Below are 21,234 nucleotides of genomic sequence, written 5' to 3' on the forward strand. Positions count from 1 at the left end.
CCCATGAAAGCTTTCAACGGCTTGGGAAACTTACAATTTCTCTGCACGCACCCACCCTCTGCCGACCTGTTTGAATGTGTGTCTGATAAGGATTTGAATGGAGGCATTATACGAGGCCTCCACCTGCAGATCTCTTTTCAGTGAGTGCTAATAAGAATAATCTAATTCACAAGTGACAGGCCCAGTGTGCCATCAGCCATCTATTGACTTCTACATTTTCATATTTTCTAAGGGACTAAGTCTTGAAAACATGAAATGAAACAGTGGCTCTTCACACTATGTTTTACATGTTAAACCTTATTCTTGGACGTACGTAAGTAGAGAGTAGTTAATCCATCTGACATATACAGTGGAGCAAAAGTTAAAGTAGAGGTTCATTCTTGATCACAAAAACATCAGCCCAGTATAGACCCACTAATCTTTGGTGGAGATCCAGATAAAAGGACTGATCAGGATTTTTTTCTCACTCTCTCTAACATTGTTAGATATGTTTTTTTGACATTTTCATTAATTTTTCAGGGAATAATCCATCGTTTTTTTTTTATTGCAAGAAACATCAGGCGTATTTAGGTGTCATGAGTTCACTCTGACGTGGATCCAAACAAAAATCTATATCTAGCAGACTGTTATCATTTCTAATGGCAGTGGATCTGACTTGACTGAATTAAAGGGTTAGGGTTGGGGTTACTGCTGGGCCTTGGCAGAGGTATACACTCTACCATGCTAGTCATTCTAGTTGTGAATGCATGGCTTGAGTAAATTCATTCTGTTGCTTTTTATTTTTTTTATTTAAGGTACTGAACCTGTTTGTAATCTCTGGTGGACGAACTGTCGTGTAACACTGTTAAAATATCAGTTATGTTTCAGACATAAACGGCAGAACCATCCAATGATAAGCTAACATCCAATGATAAGCTAACATCCAATGATGAGCTAATATCATTGGATATTAGCTTATCATTGGATGTTAACTTATCTTCCAATGATAAGCTCATATCCTTATTGATCGGCCTGGTTCTACTTTAAAATGCTTCGGCGCTGTTGGAGATAAGGAAACTAGAGAAGAGTTTTGAAATGATTATTATATGTATGTGAGTCTATTGTTACAGTGGACACAGTAAGAACCCAAAATATGCAACAATCTATACGCCATAATGCATCACACACACACACACACACACACACACACACACACACACACACACACACACACACACGGCTCACCTGCATAAATATGCATGTCTTTTAAAACCTGTAAAGAAGCTTTAGAGTTGACTTTGACCTTTTAACACGTTTGTGGCAGCTTTCACAGCTTGACCTTTGTTTCCTTCAGCTGATGGAGCCCACCCCATTAAAGGGAAGAGCCTCATTACCGCCTAATTCATGGCTGTCAAGATTCCCACCTGTCTCCACGTACACACCGGGTGTCTGCGTGTGTGCCTGTAAGGATGTGAATGCCTCTGCAGAAATGTATTCTCGCCAAGCTGACCAGACAAAAAAACAAGTGCGTGTTCACGAGGATTCATACAGACGCTCATGAACACTAACGTATACAAGTGTCTCCATGTTGGGGATCTGCTGTGTGTGTGTGTCTGTTTATGCATAATACTGTTCATGTGTTCCTAGTTTGTGAGTGTGTTTTATGTGCATTCATGTTAAAGTGCTTTTAAAAGTTGCCTTAGTTCTGCCTCTGCATTAGAGCAGTTCTTTGTTGGCGGTTGATGGTGTTTGTCTTCATTTGCTTTACTCTGAGGCTTTTTGGTACTGCCCAGCCAGACATCAAATTGAATGCCTTGTTAACATTTACTGCAAAGTGGAAAAGCAATACAGCACAGGCTTAATATTTATTTTCTAAATGCCCCAAGGTTGTACCAATTTTCACAGGAAAAAATCAGAGCTGCAGTTACATGCTTGATGGACTCACCTAGCTCTCAGACCTGCGGGACTGCAGGCTAAATCACAGACGGCTGCAACCCAGGAGAGGCAGCAGAGCAGACATCCAACCCACTCCAGCTACAGATCTGTCAGGATGACAGGAAGTAAGGATTGATCATTATTACTTCAATTACTTTGTGTGTGGTAACACTTACTGCTAATCCATTACACTAAATGACACACATCAGTTTGTTACACTTTCCTTTGAATATTTTCTGTTTGATTGTTGATAACTTGTGCAGTATAGAAGCCTCAGATTTGTATTGTTTAAACACAGTCAGGAGAGACGAGCTGCACCACGGTGTTCCTGTAAATATTAACCAAGTCTGTAGATAAGATGCAAAGTGAATCCAGTCACTGTCCCTGCATTAAACCCAGCTCTAAATCCAGGATTCTGAGAAACAATAAAGCTTCTTTTTGCAGTAAGTATGAGTGACATACTATTTGTCCTGCGTGTCTTTTCATCTGCATCATTTGTTGCATTCACAATGATTTTTTTTCTGTGTTCTCTCACCAGTTAGACGAGGACCCCCTGGGAACTGATGACCTAGAAACTGAGATTCTGTCAATTGGCTTCAAAGCAATTTTCAGCTGGGTTCTGGAGGTCTGAGGCTGCTCTCTGGTGTGATACAGTCCAGGTACGTCGTCACGGTCCACATGGGCTTACTTACGTATGAGATCTGTTCCCCAGAAAGAATTTATTTGGGGATTAAGACTCGCTCTTTTGTTTGAAGGTAGAAAAAATGTCCCCACAAGTATCCGTGTGAGAGTTTAGCTTCATTCACACTGGAGAAGATGCACAAAAGCCGCAGCTGGTTCGCCAATTCTCCACCGATGGTGATTCGCACAGAGCGAAGCATCCCCGCCTTAAAGACGAACCGCCGTGAATTCACACAGAAAGCCGGCGCTGCAGCTCCTAAAGAGGCGTGGCGGTGACGTCATGATGATGACGTTCAAGGTGTTTCCCGGTGTCCCCCTGTCAATCTGACTCACTCACTCGCGGGACGGAGGCTGTTTTCTGGGGGAAAGTTCGCTGAAGTCTCGGTCTGGAGGGCTGACCATCGCAGTGATTTATTTTCATCACAAACACTCGGTGAGTTAAAGTTTTTTGCCGGTGACAGACGCTGTTTTTAGGGCAGAAATGTGATGAAGAGTCGGTAGGATAGACAGGAGGACAGACAGGAGGACAGACAGGAGGACAGACAGGAGGACAGAAGCTTCTCCATGTGTATCTGCGGTATTTCTTTCCTCATAAGTTGCCAAAGACAGTTACAGTTACTACGTTACTTTCGTTTGGTCATGTAACGTTGCTTTGTGGGAAATTTCTCTGTATTTAGTTGAGTGAAGGACCTGTGTAGTTAACGACGATCCGACTCGACACGCCCCCGATACGTGAAGCCGGCTTATCCGTTCACACTGGTTCAGTTCTCCATTAATACGGCCCTGATTCTACCTCCAGAGGCGGATCAGGGCCGGAGTGAAATTTCCCCCCTCGCCGCCTTCGAGAGATTCACACTGAGACGGAGGCGGAGAATTGGTGTACTGAAGCCGTACCCAAACCCAGTGTGAATGAGACTAGTGTGCTCATACGATGAAGGATGAAAAATCTGGCAAACCTTTGGTCACTTATTATGGTTCTATGCAAGAGAGCTTTGGTTTCTGTGAGCTAAATCTGTTTCCTAATACCCATCGCAGAAAAGCCCAGTGTCGCTCAAACACACCTTGTTTCACACTATTAAAATTTCAGACAACAAAATGTGGTTTTAAATGAAACAGCTCTTGCGTTGGTGTGCTTCCCTGTGTGAATACAAAGTGACGACCCTCAAGGGAACCGCGGGTGCTGGTAAACCCCTGAGAGGACACAGCTGCAAATGCTCATGGGAGTTAAAGATGGCAGTCTTTTCTGTTCCACTGATGCTAAAGAGAGAGACTCGGTAACTCTGCTCATCACTGCTGGGTGTATACAACACCCTGGGATCCTTATTCTTCTGTAACAATGGAAGCATAAAAACATGAATATATTTGAAGTACAGCCAGCTCTCTAAAGACGCTCCAACATCAGAACAGGCAGGGATTTGAAAAAGAACACAGTGAAGATGTCGACGTTGAAAAAACAACATCAAAGTTAGACTTTCTAAACTTTCTTTATAAAGCAGTACCCATATTGATACCCATAATGTGTTTACAGATTTACATCAATATGATCTTTTCCTTAATCTATCAAGTGTTTTGAGTGTCTAAACCTAACCAACACACAACTGTTAGTAACGGCCTTAACGTCATAATATGTGAACTGTTTGTCAGCAAAGTTTATTTTGAGCGTCTAACTGGACGTTATATATTATGTATCATTACTAACTTGACCTTCATGTGCATAACTGAGGCTCGAGGGCTGAAGGGGATAAAGTGTTGAAGGTTTCAGGTTTAGCTATTCTCAGAACTCCGTTTAGCAAAATTCACAAGCATTCTTTGCGTTTTCCAAGAGACAACTCTCAGTATGTGGCAAAACCAGATGGAAATGAGTGATGACAAACAAAATGAAATCAAAAACATCACCCAGAAGCATGCTGACACATTTGGAAGATTGAGCAGATGCATTAGCACTTACTGGTGTTTTATGCTCTGGCAACACGGTGCAGTGTTTGTTTACGCCATCATGAACAGCACTTTACAAGTGTGATGTATCACAGTGAGGAGCCGTGTACACAAATGCATGTTTTTTATGATATGTATTTCTCCAGCATTCGAGTGAGTCAGCCTGTAATTTCCACCACTCTTCACTGCCGTCACTTCATCAAAGATCTGAAACATCACTGCTGCCACTCGTCTCTCATTGACGGGTCAGCCTCTACAAACCCAGTAAACGTTTCCAGAGGATGACCATCTCCCAGTGGGTCTCACAAGAAGAGCATGTTGTGTCACTTCTCGTATGCCTCATTAGAGATAATGACACACACTTATGTAAATCACAGCAATGTGCTTCTTCTCTGGAGGTTTGACTCATCTCCTCACCCACTCATTCATTTCAAATTTGTCTCAAGCGTTGGCATTGGTCGAAAATATGAAAAAGAGTTGTATTGTTGTTGTTTGTATACTCCCCCACATCTCCGAGTTATTGGTCTTCTTTTCTTTCTTCATTTCCTTGAGCTTTGCATCAAGTTGTTCATAGTAGAACGGAGATCATTTGGCAGCTCTGTTCAGTTGGTTCGGCCTTTTGAGGCAAATTTAGAGGTTTAGGGTGATAAACCCTCATTTAAAGGTCTGTTTTAATTCATTCTGGTTTAGGCTTTGCTTTTTGGCTGGACCACATTAGAACAGGATGGGGGGGGCGGTGTGTCATTTGAGTGTTCCCATTGGCTGTTGCCCTTTCAAACTGAGCTGGCACGTGACGGCTTTTCTGATGTTTTTTGCACCTGTAGATCTGCCAGAAGCCGACCACCCAAGTGTCATGATTCCACACGGTATTTGGGTCCAATTAACATATCTGACGTGGGACACGCTAGCACAAACACATCCACTTGTGACTAGTCACAATGACACGATGACTAGTCCATACTTTGTCACTGCGTCACAGGTGGCACAGAGACATTACAGTACAGTATGACAGTGGGAAACAACATGTGACCTATAGCACGAAGAACCAAAGACGATGAACAACGGTTTTCATTCAGGCCTTCTGTTGCCAAAGCATAGACGTCGACGTGTCTTTACTGTTCATTGGTTCTGCACACAGGATTGGCAACCAAATGTTTGGTGCTGTAACAGCACAAGCATTTCCTTTCAAAGAGCTCACCCTGAGCTGACCTTCATGATGATCAGGAGCCATTAAATCAAGGCCGAGCATGTGTTTTCTGTGACCCACTGCAGCGTTTTGTTCTTAATTTTATTGATGAATAAGAAACGAGAAGCCTCCACAATCCTGGGTACCAGCTCTGTGTCATAACAGCCTACATTGATTTTGGAAAGTGAATTACTGTAAATGTCTGTCATGTCTTTAAGCTGAATAATAACCCAATCTGCAACACCACAGTGTGATAAATCAGGATTGGTTATCTCTGTTCGCCTCACCTTGACTCTCACTTTGACTCTGGCGTCAAGTGAAGCATCATTTCTGTTCCAGTTTGAGACAAAAGGAACAGGAAGCAAAATCTCTCTCTCTCTCTCTCTTCCTTTCATCTTCACCTTCAGTCTTTTCTGACTCAGACAAAACCGCTCTGCAAGTTTGTAGCGTTGGCTTTAAAGAAATGGATAACATTCAGCCATTGTATATGACTTCTTCAACTCCTGAACTACAAAGTGCAGCGAGTGTCTGACACTAGAAAGGTATCAACAAACAGTGGCAAAGGCTGTCAATCACACTCGCAGTCTATTTCTTTTTTTTTTTCTGACGTTGCATCAGCGGAGCTTCCTCTTGCCTCAGGAGAGTGTCTGGTGTGTTTCTTAATTTAGATGTAGAGATGATATAAGGATCTGGTGAAGAGCAGAGACAAGGTGGAAAACAATGACAATGTTGTTTCAATAATGTCAGAAATCTGAGAGCAAAATAAAGTATAGAATAGAACATGTACATGTAGACAACATTGACACCTTATCACACATTATGCAACATAAATGAACATCTAATTATACATTCTGTACTGATGCATGCAGCAGGCACAGATCAGCATGAGAGGCTCTGAGCTTCGTCAGGTTCTGGTGCTTCATATTGCTACTTTAGATAATGGCCATCGCCCTGGTTATGAAACATACTGGTTCTGAACTGCCCGTGGGAAGAATGAACATGTAAGAGTATTGATTTTTTATTAAAAGCTGATTACTTTTTTATGATGCACTTGTATTTCCGAGTGTTGTCTCTCAGCTTGTCTTTCCCATTAGCATGAACCCGTCTCACTCACTGACTCAGGCTGAGTAGCATGAAAACTGCAGAACAGAAGTAGAAACGCTCTGTTAAAATGGAGTAATTATGAAGAATTGATTGGTTGTATGTTGGGATGGAGGATGGATTGTTGGCAGGTTAACAGGAGGGGCACAGTTTGTTGGGCATCTCAGACGCCTGGAGACAATGATGTTTGCTCTCTGAATTATCAGAAATACGTTGTGTTTGAACAACACCCAGGACATTTTGGTATATGAGTTGTAGAGTCATATGACGCTGGAGCAGTTTAAGGCAGGTCTCGTCACTAAACAGGCATCTTGATAACTCCCCGGGCAGCTTATTTCAGACTAACAACACCAGGCTGCTGTCTGAATGAATGGGGAGAGCTAGAACTCCACATTCAGTGGTCATTAGAACATAGAAATGGCATATATTGGTCCATGCATGTGCAAGTTTAACGTCTAATCTATTAATAATTTCACCTTTATTCTTTCAGCCTATTACTGCTTAACTCCAGCTCTGTCTCTGTGAACTGGAGCGAGCCGTTTACCCCACAGGCGCTCCAGAAGCAGAGTGTCACGCCTGCCTGATAGTGTTGACTTGCTCACGTTGTGTTTATTTTGGCATGTTCCCTTGATTTCTGTTCTTCTACCATGGGTGCGCTGGCTACAGAGTTAAACTGCTTCTTTGTCTGTTTCAAGTGTGTTTACCGTGCAGTTCCAACTTGCTGGTGCTGCTCTACGCTGTTCTTTTGTCTGACATCCTGCCAGCCTCCATCTCATTTGTGCAGCTTTGATGCGACTACTACCATCAAAATTAGACTCAGAGCGTGTTCTCCACGAAGCAGAGCAGAGAGCTGCTGGGACGCTGCTGGTGGAACCACAGGCCCAGTCGAAGGGTAGAAGTCCACCTGCAGCCTCACCAAAATCGGTTGTAAGTGTCTTGAATCTCAGCTTGGGTCAGTGCAACAATACGTCTGGCCGATATACTTCAAGGTTCATCTGCATTAAAGGTCACAATTGGCTTTTGTGAGGAAAGTGTGAGATGTGCATCATACTCATATTTCTCCACAGACTTTTCTATTCAGAGTGTTTTAAGAGGTTTGTCTCCTCTCATGAATCGTCTCTGTTGTAACATCACAAAATCATCCTCTCAGGTCAAGTGTAACCAGTACTAGAAGTGATCTTGTTCTACATGTTAAAATCATCAATGGAAATTCTCTGTGGGTATCTAGGCCAAAGAAAAAAAATATTAATATAGTCTAATACCATTTCCATAACACCCAGTGCACAGAGGACATTAAAGCAACTGGAATATTATGTTAATGTATGAAATGCATTAGCGAGAGTAAAGTGTGTCCCATCTGTGTAGCGTGGTGCATTATCAACCCGGGCAGGCGGTGATTGCAAAGACATTTCATTCTACAAGCATAATCATTTTAAAAACTGAGAGCTAAACATGACACGGCATAAAAGCTCCTCCGTGAGGCTTCTATCCAAAAGAGATGGAGGGAGGCGTAGTCGCAGCCGTCGGCTTTGGAAACAAAACAACAAGGTGCGTGCACGCACACTAATACATCCACACTTTGGCAGTGGAGCTGGTGAACTGCTTCAAAGCTTTCAGTCCACCTTTGTCAAACCTGTGTGTGTGTGTGCGTGTGTGTGTGTGTGTGTGTGTGTGTGTGTGTGTGTGTGTGTGTGTGTGCTTGTATGACACGTTGTCTTTGTGGCTTTCACTCCACATTAAAACAGAATTACAAGGGTTATACTCTCATTAGGTGGGTTACAGTCTGCAGATATGTAAACAGCTGATCACGTGATCTTTGTAGCAAATAAACATTCGTCCCATTCTGTGATTGAGGCTGATCTGACGAGGTACAGATGAATAAAACATTCAACATGTCCACGTACGTCGCTGTGTGAGTCACGGTAATCAACCTGAATCAGAGCAGGACGGGTGCAGATCGACTCTACAGCTCGAGGCGTGCCTTCAAAATGTGTCTATGTTTATTCTATAGACGGCAGCTGCACTGAGGCCCTCGGCAAATCTGTGCTCCAATGTGTCACATGTCCTGACAAGCCTGCAAACATATTTTGCCAGCAATGACAGCTATTCTTACACACACCAACTCACATGTCACCCCCTCCTGGAGTGACATACAAGTCATGTGTGGCTGATTCATATGTGCAATATCTAAGCCTTTTTATAGCCTTTTCTTTTTAAAAAACAAGATGAACAAGCTGCTGCATGTGTTAATGAGTGTGAAAAATATCCCTTCTGTACCTAATGTCTGAAATCCAAGCACACATCTAAATGTAAGACATCATTTCAGATGAGCTGTAAGACTTAAAGTCACATGACAGAATTGACACGTTAAGCACACTTACACATTATTTAGCATCTGATTGTTTTCTGTCTCTTGATAAATTTTAACACGTGACAGAGCTTAACCAGCCGTCGGAGGCTTCAGAGAGACGGACTGTCTGTTTGGACATTTGCAACAAAACTCACAGAAACCATCTTTGTTTGTCTTTCCACTGTTCCAACAATTACAACTCTGTTTGATAAAATCTTATAGTTTAGAGTTGTGTGAACATATCTACACGCTGTCGCTGACAGCTCTGCTGGTGCTCGCAGTCCTTCTTCAGCAACCTTGGTGCCAAAACTGAGTGTTGGATGTTGTAACATTTCAGAGAAACACTGATTCACAAATGTCACATGTACCATAGTAACATCAAAGTGTGTCATGTCATGGTTCACATCACCTTTATGACTTGACTTTAATATCTGGAGGTGGACTGTGAAAGTAAGGGTGACATCACTGGATATGTTTAAGGAGACTTTGGGACAATTTCCAAACGTGTTTGTGGTGAAAAACAGATTTTTTTAATGAGAATTCAGGATTACTGTTTTACTTACTGAATGAGAGCGTTGCTGAGCAGCTGCTGAGCCAGATGCTTTAGTTCACAGTGTTAATGAAACAATTTGTGTTTCCATGTGTGATTTGGATCCATTTGAAAATTCTATGGATTCCTGGCAGGCCCATGCTGCAACCTTCAACCACGTTACATGAAAACTGGGCCTGTAGTTTTTCAGTTCAAACAGAATTTCAAGTAATACAAGTAAAACTGTTATATCTATCAGACCATACATCAAAACGACATCATCCTTTGTCTCAGTTCCTCTCTGCTCACATACCAACAGGCACAAAAGGTTTCATCAAAGAATCTCTTTCATCAGCAGGCATGCTGATTTCAGAATTTCACAATCTTCTGCTGGAGGGAGGATTCCTAGATTATCTTCATTCGAGTGTTTGTTCTCATGGTTAAAGATGGGACAAAACATTTCTCAAAAGCAATTATAAGACTTGCGAGACAGACTGTCGGTTTATTCACAGCTCTGTAGGGTGCACAAAGGCTGAATATTATATTGTGCTTAGCGTTTGGGAGTGGTGCTGAGGTTTCCTTAAGTACTGCTGAGGAGCAGCTGGACACTCGTGTGGACACAATACCAACTAATACTGTCATCCAAAAGTTTGAGCTCCAGTTACCAATATGAGTATCACCATCGATGGTGAATGTTTTACAAGAACAGCTATGATTAATGCCCCCCACAGTTTTAACGTATGCCCTCATATGACAACTTTTGTTTGTCTAGACGAGGACTGTAGGAACAAAAGCCAAAGATTAAAACCTTTATGAAACCTTAAAGCCTCAAAGGTCTGTTTTTTTGTCTCATTCCCGACTCGTCAAACAGCGATGCTTTAGATTGGTCGGTCAGAATGGCAATCAACCCAAAGTGTCAGTGTCAAGTCGAGAAGGAGAAACACCATTCAACTGTTTTACAAGTTGGACCTTAAAGTTCATTTTGAAGAGTTTTGAATGGTCTGGTTATTCGTGATATATTCCAGGTGTCATGGCCTTTAGGTGGATTACTTTACATGGTAGTGGAATGGGATGAGGTGGCATTAGGACTAAAGTACTGTCTGCCAATTTCCCTTCTGAGGTCAAGTCTCACAATTCAGTTAGAGCTGCATTTTTCTGTTTGAATGCGACCTTAGAGAGAAGTTACCAAGCCTGATCCAAACTCAAACAAATAGCTTCTAACAACCCCCACACTTAACAGGACATATAGTCCCAGCACACACAGTCCATCACTCAGGCTATTATCAGTTCAAACTTGACATAATGGATCACAAATTTTCACTGAAAGACCTTAAAGGCACCCAGAAAACTGACAAGACTGAACCTGACACAAACACAGACATCGCCTCCACCTTTTTTTCCCGACCTGGACTCAGTGCACTCAGACATCCACGCTCTGATCCCGGCACATATACCTGTGGGGACCGGACTCTCGTCTATATGCGTAGGACTGTTCAGCTTACTTTGTTGCTTTTCACAGCATGGAAAATGTTTTGTCACACCGCAGTGAGGGTTGTCTCGTTCTGGGTTTTTGTGTCGTGTATTCCTGTTTTATTTTGAAAAGTAACTCTCCTCTGGTTTCAGGTCACTTGCTTTTCCTCATGTGTCACCGGTCTGATTGTCTCCCCTGATTCCTGATTGAGTCCACCTGTTTCCTATCACCCTCATGTGTCTTATAGTCTGCGTCTCCCTTTGTGTTTCGTACCAGTCGTGCACCCCAGCCAGTCTTCACAGTCCTCGTCTTGTTCAAAGCCACGTTACCTCGTTTGTATTTCTGTATCTTGTTCCTCTTAGAAGAGTGATTTGTTGTTTGTATATTTTCTGCTCAGTATTGAAGCCAGTTTAAATGTATAGCCGTTTTGTTGGCCTCTGTTGGAGTGCCCTTTTGTTTCGTAGCTCAGTTGTGAAGCATAGTTTAAGTTTGTAGCCGGCAGTGTTGGGAAAGTTCACTTTCTACACGAACTAGTTCAAAGTTCAGTTCACAAATTTTAAAATGAACTAGTTCAGTTCATAGTTCATAATTCAAAATTTTGAACTAAGTTCACAGTTCTGAAAATGAACTAGTTCATAGTTCTTTTTTTTTTCAATATGTTGATGCGAGCTATTATTTTTCAAAATGATTGCCAGAGCCCATATAGAACCACAGACGGTAATTATTCTATCAGTTTTAACACTGAAACTGCAGCTCTCCCACAATATTCTGCAGAACCAGGTTGTCCAGCTGCAGCTGGGAGATGAAGACAGCGAAGCCGCTACTGTACACCGTTAATGTGATTTGGGTGGTAGAGGATCTGTTTTGGCTCGCCGTTGCCGTGTCTTTTGATTTTTTTATTCACTTGCACGTACCTTTAAAGGCTCGCCGGGTGCTTTAGAGTTCAAATTAAAAATAAAATACATAAATAAGTAAATAAATAAATACTTTTAAAAAAAGAAGAAGAAAGGGGAAAAATAAAATAATAAATAAATAGTTCAGACAGTGGCTTCAGGGAAAAACTTTTCATTATGACTCAGTAAGGTATTACTTTTTTTGTTATTTAACAAAATCAGAGATTTAAGCAAAGAGCTCAGTTCAGGAGAAAAGGAGCACATTTAGGTAGTGATTTTGCTCATTTTTGTTTGTGAATAAAACATTTTGCATAGGATAACAAAGTTCATCGTGTGTTCAAGAGCATTAACTTCTGGGTTAACATAGCAAATAACATGTTTAAGGGTAAGAGAATGGACAGAGAGCAGCATAAAAAAAATTAATTCAACATCACTCAAACTTTTGAGATATATCACAATAAAAAAACATATGTTGTTGTTGTTTTTGCCTTCATGCTTAGCACATTGATGACGCATGCGCGGTGCGACTCTGTGGTGGCTGGTGCTGCCAGTGTTGTGTCCGTTCAGGACGGAATAATCTGTGTTTGTTTGGTAATGCCTCACTGCATGTTTGGTATGCAGCTGTTTCTGTCTGAAATAGTTAAGTTTCGTTTTGATCGAAAGTAAAGCGAGCTGCACAAACCTCTCGTCCAGCGTCCTTTCTAGACACAACAGCCAGACTGGGTGTTTTTCCGCTACATCAAAGCCTGTTCACGGTGTGTTTTAGCCAGTTTTCGCCTGGAAGGCTCGATGGAAATCTGGCACTGTCTTGAACGAAGTTAAACTGTGAGAACGCGCCGTTCACAAACGCCAGAATGAACGCGTTCACAATAACGTTCATCAGGCAGAAATACAGTACGTTCAGTTCACGTTCGCCCCAAATATGAACGAGTTCATGAACGACCGTTCATTGAACGCGTTCAGGCACAACACTGGAAGCCGGTTTGCCTTCCTCTGTTGGAGTGATTTTTTGTTATTTGGAATTTTTCTTTGAGGACTTTTGCCTCATTATTTTGTTGTGTGTTTCGTTTCTTGTTGTTTCCTCGTTTTTCTAGATTAGGAAGAGATTTTCATAGCCTGATTATTTGTCACTCTGTTTAAGAGAACAGAGATAAATACTTTCAGAATAAAAGCCTGCTTTAATCGTCCCTACTCTGCATCTAAGTCCTCTTTAAGCCGAGGCCTGACATGTTGCTCTGTTAGCGTTTTGCAATGTTGTCTTTTGGATAAACCAATCGTTATCTCAGCTTGTTCCAACGGGGGAATCTTCTATTTGGAAGATCAAGAAAGAAAATCATGGGCATGTGGATGATGGAGCGGTTGTCTGGACTCATGCTTTGCTCCAGGGCATGTGACAGTTGCCCATTTCCTCCCATGTTGGACTGAAGCTTCACACCGTCCACTCTCCTGTCACACAGCCACTTTATATTGTTCCAACACCAGGCCTTCAGACTTGAGGTGAGGTCATAGTCATTGTCAGTATGATCAGAAGTTATATCACGAGAAAAATGAAACTGAAACCGAGTATTTCTCAATTGGCAACGTTTTTATTGAAAAACAAAAAAAAAAAAACGACTGCATGTTTTTTTCAGGCCAAGCAATCAGTGAACCACGTTAATAATTAATGCTGAAAAATGGATTTTGGAACAGCAGTGTGGTTTACAACAAGAGCGATGATTGCCTCTTTTCAGTGCCACACGTGAGAGGTCACAACACAAACGCCTCACAGCACAGCAATCAGTATGTGGACTGAGTCGCACGCTCGGCAATGATGGTCAGTAATGTTATGTAAATACGGAGGGGAGCCATTCTGTTCACAGATGGGAGGGAAGTCAGTGGATTTCCTCTGTCTAATGAGTGTGAGCGTGCGAAGCAGGGTTTTAACCTCTGAAGCTGATGTAGGATGACAGTTGAGATTAAACATCAGACAGTCATTGACTTTTGTTTTTCTTTCAGTTCTTTTATGATCATTGTATCGATAACATTAAAAGGTGCTTATGATGTTGCCAGAAGCTATTTTTCGCTTGTCAAAATCATGATGTAGCACAAAATCTGAGTTTGATCTGAGCTCAGTGGACTGACTCACATCAGTGAAAGCAGAAGATTTGTGTTGACATGGTTTTTGTTAGGGACAGTATATCTGCACTCTGTCACTGGACATGTTTGGTCATTTCTTTTCATTAAGGAGATCATTACACATATTTTGAGGTTCATACCTTTATTTGAATAGGTTTACGTACTTTAATGTTCAAAAGACACATTGTTTTTCCTCATAGCGTCCGTTGTTGCTGCAGCTCTATTAAATCTGTTTTAGCTCCACTCCCCTGAGCCAGGTGTGCTCTGATTCGTCAGCTCGTGCATGCCTGGGAAGGCACAACCAACCGTCACAAACAACATCCGGTTACTTTTCAAAATAAAACACTCCATATGGACACCAGCACACAAATTTCAAACACAACACAAGCTCTCCTTCAGTCGGGAAGACTTTGTGTTGTTGTTTTTAATAACACAGACCTTTAACTGCGGTTGCGAGTGATTATGTGATTATCACGGGAACTCCTCGACCTCGTGACACCAGCTGTCTACCGTACTGTGCCGTGGCGGACTCAAACCACAACCAGTGGGGATTGCCGGACGGTGGAGCAAAACCGGATCGGCGCCGTAACGCAGCGGACACGTCTCCAGTGGAAATTGGGGGTAAGAGGCAGAGCAGCGGTACGTCAGGACGATACTGCTTGTAGCATTCTAGATGAGATACATTTGGAGGAAGTCTTGCTGAAGCCTACTCAAAGAAAAATAAGAGCTTTCTTTTATAGAGTCAGTGTCACTCAACAATACTGCGTGGGATGTGGAATATATTGATTGTGTAGCTGAAATCAATAGGAAAATACTCACCTTGTGTTTTGTCATTCACAGGGACGGGCCGACGATTGATCTGGTGGAGAGGAAACGTTGAGGAAGGCCACGGTAAGACAGAGCAGGGCAGGGGGAGGGAGGGGGAGGCAGGGGGAGGGAGGGAGGCAGTCTATGAGGCTACTTTATATTTGGGTTCATTTTCTATTAAGGGAGATGGATCATCGCTAGGTCAAACCTCAATTTGTTAGATGGCGATAGTGAGCCCCAATCAATCCACTCAAATGTTGTGAGTGGTTTCATTTTAGGAACAATGGATGGCAGGAGGAGGAGAAGAAGGATGGGGGGGTGCAGTGATGGAGATTAATGTTAAAGTGGACTAATGGACTGTCTGTCTAAGCACTCACCATGGACAAACTCTGTAATCAGCCCATAGAAGCTGCTTGTGTTTGCAGGCAGGGAGCGGGCTGCAATGGGGTTGCACATAGAATTTATTAGAGTGTGTCTTGGCAAAACGCCTCATTTCCCAAAGCCTCCCAGGCCTGTGATCTGCATTTTAATTGTTTCTGCATTTACATCCTGATCTGCACCGGCGCAGCCCTCTGATTGAAACATTATGACCTTGATGATGCCGTTATCGCTTCCTTTCTCCTGTTTTCTCCCTCATCTTTTGTCCAGGCTCTCCATCACATTTCTATTTCATCACCATGGATTTCTAACTTCTTTTGCTGTCAGCCCACAGCCTGACTTCACTTCCCCTTTCCATCACAGCTACCTGATGAATACAGTGCAATGCAACTGTGTGAGTTGACATATGGAAAGGTCATGTGTAAGAGAGGTACAGAACTCAGGAGTTATAGAACTGATATTACAAGGCTGCCCAGGCTCGTGCAAACACGCCTGCAACCTTTAACTTAATGAAACTGCTGAGTTTCATTCTATATTATTTTTTATCTAAAATTGAGCCAGTGGTTTTTAGCTTTATCAGAGTGAAAAGAATATGTGAGACGGCACTGAAGCTACGTCTTTGTGGCTAACGTTTCTCATCTTCATGAAAACATAAGTGAAAGTGTTTTTCTCACATATTTAAGTTTACAACAAGCTGCTTTTGAAACATGAACATGAAAATTTCAGACTTAAATACCTTTCTTTCTTAAGTTTTCTTTTTTATTATATACTTTCGTATTAGAGGCAATAAACTTCAATCACTACTCTGCATATCTTAACCTGATATGTTTTACCCACCCTGGACACTCTGCCGTTGAAATAATTACAGTTTTCACACTACAAAGAAAACACAATACAGCTGTGTAATACATATCAGTCATATAAAGGCAAATATGCCTGATGGCAAATTAGTTCAATTAGAATTACAGTATCTCAGAACAAAGCAATATTTTTTTTTGTATATTCTAAATATCAAAAGTATGCTGACATGGCCGACTATTTAAAAGCCTGCACTGTTAAAGTCAGATGGTGGAAACATAATAAAGTTGCTTTTAAATGTGAGTCCCGCCCAGAGAAGCTACAGAGGAAGAAGAGCAGTCCATGTCACATTATCTCACATCATCGTCCCATCGAGTCTAATCTCTCTGTGTGTCACGTTACCATGGGGATCATAGCCAAGCTCTCTGGGTCTCCTGTCAGGTAATGGAAATGTCTCTGGCGCAAACACGATGCGAGTGTGTTCTGAATGCAAAACAAGCTGTCTCAGTGTCCAGCCGTCAAACCGAGGGAGGCTCCGAAAACAACGGTTGGCAAGCATCCACCGGCCTGACAGCGAATCAGAGCCGACCTCCCGACGTCCCGGAGACGGCAGGAAAGTGACATTTAGCTTTGGATGATTGCGCTCACACAGGATGTAGATGTGAAACCTCAGATGACATCACTCAACGATAAAGGAGGGTCAGCAATGTTTGCTGTGGAGTCATAAGGGTCAAGTAAAGATGTGAATGTGAATGTATACAACAACATGCCGTCCATGTTTCAATGACACAATAATCAGGTAAAAACTACCAAAAACAAAGAGAAGGCAACTTGATAAGTTACATACAGTTTCTCAAATCTACTTTTACTAATTATATTATTAAACTTCTTCTTGGTTCCACTTGTCTTTGTTCTATTTCTGTGCCGTCCATGTTTCCCATGTTTAACTTAACAGCTCACACAAAGCATGCAGTCGTCAGTTATAAGTGGTGACGGAGCTGGTGACAGATTGTCAATAATACAACAAGTGGTAACGACAGTAGAAGAAAATATCTGACACACTTATTGATTGCTCTTAATTTGACACATTGATCATGGCAGGATGTCTTAAAAGCTGCGTATTCACCCACTGAGTCATGGATAGATGGATAGTTTATGGCATAATAATCAATAAGAGACTTGCACCAGTTAAAATACTGTTGTTTTAACTGGAGAGCTAATTAAAGGTGCAACAGAAACCATTCTAGAAATAGACTGTATTAACTATTGGAAAACCCTTTTGATGGAGAGAATCTGAAAATGATCTTTTCTCTCTCTCTCGATCTCTTTTGCTTCGCTGTGATTTTTGCTTTGTAGGAAACGGATGCATGACAATGGATGCCTGATGATTAACCTGGATGAGCCCACATGGATACAACCAGGGAAATCTGGGCACGCTCTCTGAGTTCGTTCAGGATCTTGCGACCTTTAGAGCTGCCGAGCTGCCGCCAGCCGAGTGGCTAACTTCCTGTGAAGCCCACCTCTAACTCCAATGGAAACAAAACAACTTAATGATGCGGGTGTTCTACACTTTCCAAAGGTTATTATGCAACTTGCATATTCAGTGAGCTGCACAGCCTGGTGGTAAACCTGGAAGCTAGACACTGTTTTGCCGTGTACATGACTGCCACCATCTTTGCGTCTGGAATCCAATCCTGGATAATACATGGATGGTACAGAAGCGAGCTGTTTATTTGTCTTCATTAACTTTTCACCATAAACAACATAACAAGTAATAATACTTTAGTTTCAGGACAAATTTACAACCCTGATCACCTCAGTGGGACCGTCAATGTTTTGTTAGCATCATCGTAGTAAATGTGGGTGACATAAAGTATTTAGTTGCTGGTAAAAACTGTCTTTATTGTTTATGACTATATTTGTGTTTGTGAAAAAGAGCCAGAGACTATTTGTAATGTTCTTTTTATTTTTGGATTTCAGTAAATGGACTCATATAAGTGTTTTCCAGTCTACTGACGCTCAAAGAGGCTTTTATAACACTTGTCAGATTCACTCATTCACACACACATTCACACACTGATGACAGAGGCTGCCAGCTGCACATCTGGAGCAATTTGGGGTTCAGTATCTTGCTCAAGGACACTTCGACATGCAGACAGGAGACGAGATTCAAAACAGCGACCTTCAGGTTACTAGACGACCCGCTCTTTCTCCTGAGCTACAGCCGACCCATAAGTGTCTTTTTCCTGCACACATCTCAGACTGACAGACCTGAACTCCCCCTCACACTGTGTCACTGATACGCTCACACTATTCCACATCAGCTGACTTTCTTTTTTGTTTTGTTTTTTTCCTTTAAAGGAGATGAGAGAAGTGTGCAGATGAACTCAGGGCTGAAAAGTGGGCCATGCCCTCATTTCAGTGGTGCTAATTCACACCTCTGTGACCATCATCGAGGTGTCAGCGATGGCGTGCACGAGCACACACGAGCACACACACACACACACACACACACACACTGTCCGTCTGCAGTGACCATGTTCTGGTTCCCAGGGCCTTGCAGCTGTCTGTGACCTGGTCTCCATCAATCTCTCCTCGGGGTGGAGACAGGTCACTTCAATCTCAGAGGTAAGTCACGCTGACCTTTCATAACTCTGACGCAGACCTCCGCATGACCTTTGCGGGACATGCCTCTCATCTGGCAGCCATTACTGGCAAGTATAAGCAAGAATAGGTCACAACAGGAGTACAGCATGATGGAATAAGGCCTCCAAACTGTAACAAATATAGATGGAACCAATGGAGAAGCTGCAGACTTTCCTCTCTGTCTGTACTGTAACTGCCTCTGCACTGTGACACCAGCTAAAGGTTAAAGCAAGATGCTTCTGACCTGCCAGGAATGAAGAACTTTGGGGCAATTTACTTCTGAAGCAATTATTTCTTTCTAATTAATTGATTAATTGTTCAGTCTGTGAAACGTCAAAAAATACAGAAAAACAGTCCATCACGAGGTCCCAACGGCCGAAGTGACAGATTGCTTGTTTTGTCCGATAAATGGTCTTAAACCCAAAGGAAACAGCACGTTCCCACATTTCAGACGCTGATGAGATTAACTAATTGTCAAAATTCTTGTGCCTACACACTTTGCATTTTAATGAGTCTCTTCAAACAGCAGTGTATCGACGAGTGGCCCCGAATTAATAGTGTTTTTTCACCTGGCCTGAGTGCACAATTCAATTAAGATTACAAACCCTGACTACCAGAACCGTTACAAATTTTCATTGATTTTAATTTTCACACATATAACTGCTGGGCATGCCTACTGATGCAAGCCAGAGTGAGGAGTGTCATACCTTATTACCTTGAACAGGGCATGCATATGGATGAAGGAGCCTCCTGGAGTAAGGTAATTCACAACTGAGAGGAGCCTCGCGGAGACCGAGATGTGGAGATCTGACAATGACGAGCAGCGACAAATGGGCAAGAAAAGCTTTAGGAAGATTATTTCCATAAACCTCCTCGTTCCTGCGGCAATTCATCTCATTCATGACCGCTGATAGTGTTTTTCTTTTCCTCCACCGAGACGAACAATGCAGTGTTTCAGGGATGTTGTCGCTGATGGACTCCGACAAAGAGTTGATGTGTTGGTGAGCAGTGATGGAGACAAACACAGTGGCAGTATGAGCAAGCAAAAGTTTTTCAGATAGAAGTCTAGAAATGTCCCAGTCGCCTCGGATAAAATGGATAAAATGACGTGCTTGTGAGACTGCCATTGACCTGTAACTGCTCCTAGTAACTGAAAAACACATCATATAGTCCAAAACTATCCAAATGTAGTAAGAATATTCCTTACAATGGACACTTAACACTGGAAATAACCGCTTGACCATTTTATGACCTCAGAAAAGGGAAGAGAAAGAAGAGTGGTTCACTTGTCAACAAGATCATTCATTGGCTGTTTTAGGCTTTAGGAGGGGCTTAGAAGCTCCTATCTACTCACATCAGCTGTCAATCAAACAGCTGCCATCTCAGGACCTCAGGTGTGGAGCGAACATGATGTGAGCTGTGAAACAAGAGGAGCTTTTGACAGATAAGAGCAGAAAAAAGCATCACTGATCACAGTTTTTGCCATTTTGTCACCATTTAAACTTGGAATTCTGTGTTTTGGACCAAATACTGAACTGGATCTGATGGAGACAGTTTCTGTTTGAGTTTGATGCTCTACTGAAACACGCAGACACTTTGGTGAGTTGATTGTACCTTAGCGAGGTGCTTTTATCTTGGTTGGTCTTGGTCTTGCCTGTTTGCTCTGTTTGACGTTGGAACATCTCCAGCTGTTTGTGGTGACCAAACATGGGTTTATTTAGACCAGAATACAAACACATCATTGTCACAAGATGCAGTGAAATGGAAAATTGAACATAAAGAAACGTGACCATATCCACAGTCTGCAGAAATGTACCAAGCCAATTTTATTCTGACGATTGGGTTGTGAAAAACTAGAGAAAGAAAAGCTTGAAGATAAAAACAGCTATGATATATAACAGGCAGGATTATATGCCTGTGTCCTTTTACAACCGAGGCACATCGACTGACAGACAAATGGATGGCTGCAGGAGTCAGAAAAAGAGCTGGGACATCGACACTCAGATGGTGCCAAGTGAAAATGCTGTCATCTGCCAGGCGGCCTCATGTCGGCCTGTCTCTTTTACCCAGGGAGAGGTATTATTTATGAATGCCAGAGTTGTTTATGCACTGCAAAATAACTCCCTGAGTGGGTCAAAATGAAACCGGCGCAGGACTCTGTGATGGGCACCGCATCATTTTCATTACAGCTCCTGAAGCCTGAGCTGTAACAGGCAAAGAAAGTACTGTGAAGTGAGACAAACACTGTCAGCAGGTTCACATTTAACTGCTTCAACATGCCGTCCTTTGACTCTGGTCATAGTAATCATACAGTTGCAGAGTTATGGCTATAGAGCTGTGAATTCTTACATAAATGCCAATAAAATTATATTACTCTATTGATTTCTGGAGGATCGTTCTCCCCTGTTTTCTTTCCACCTTTCCAGGGAT

At 42.3% G+C, this 21,234-nt stretch overlaps 1 long non-coding RNA gene across 1 annotated transcript; it reads left to right on the forward strand.

Moving 5' to 3' along the window:
* Positions 1–1,975: 1,975 nt before the first annotated feature.
* Positions 1,976–15,077, forward strand: LOC115594787 (uncharacterized). Its single transcript, XR_003986555.1, has 3 exons — positions 1,976–2,039; positions 2,453–2,573; positions 15,016–15,077. It is a non-coding gene; the product is annotated as an uncharacterized LOC115594787 (long non-coding RNA).
* Positions 15,078–21,234: the final 6,157 nt, after the last annotated feature.

This window comes from Sparus aurata, chromosome 13, assembly GCF_900880675.1.
Source record: "Sparus aurata chromosome 13, fSpaAur1.1, whole genome shotgun sequence".
Taxonomy (NCBI): domain Eukaryota; kingdom Metazoa; phylum Chordata; class Actinopteri; order Spariformes; family Sparidae; genus Sparus; species Sparus aurata.